The following is a 405-nucleotide window of genomic DNA, read 5'->3' as shown; positions in this document are numbered from 1 at the left end:
TCCCGAACCGAAACGATGAAGTATGAACGTTGTCTTGACACAGTTCGCGCCAGGGTTCCAAACGCCTCTCGGGCAACAAGGAACGACGGCCAGTAGCACCGTCGGGGTGCGCGTGCGGCCCCCGCGACCGCTGAGCGGAGGGCAAACTCGGATATGAAAGAGCCGGTCGGATTTGCTGTCCGTTCGCTTTTCAAAACCAACCTTACGACTTCACGTTCACTCTTCACAAACCGGACGACCCGCCGACGCGGACTTTTTTAACAGGTTTAAAGCAACAGGCGAGTCCGCGTTCGTCTACTGAAGGTAGCCTACGAGACAAGAATTCCACTAAAACTTCCGGAAACAGGCTCTTCCGCCTGCCGCTGGGTACGCAGATAAAAGGACACGGCGCCTCCCGCTCCCGCC

The sequence above is a fragment of the Panthera onca genome, chromosome C2 (genome assembly GCF_046562875.1).
Source record: "Panthera onca isolate mPanOnc1 chromosome C2, mPanOnc1 haplotype 2, whole genome shotgun sequence".
Taxonomy (NCBI): domain Eukaryota; kingdom Metazoa; phylum Chordata; class Mammalia; order Carnivora; family Felidae; genus Panthera; species Panthera onca.
Note: the sequence above shows the minus strand (reverse complement) of the source record.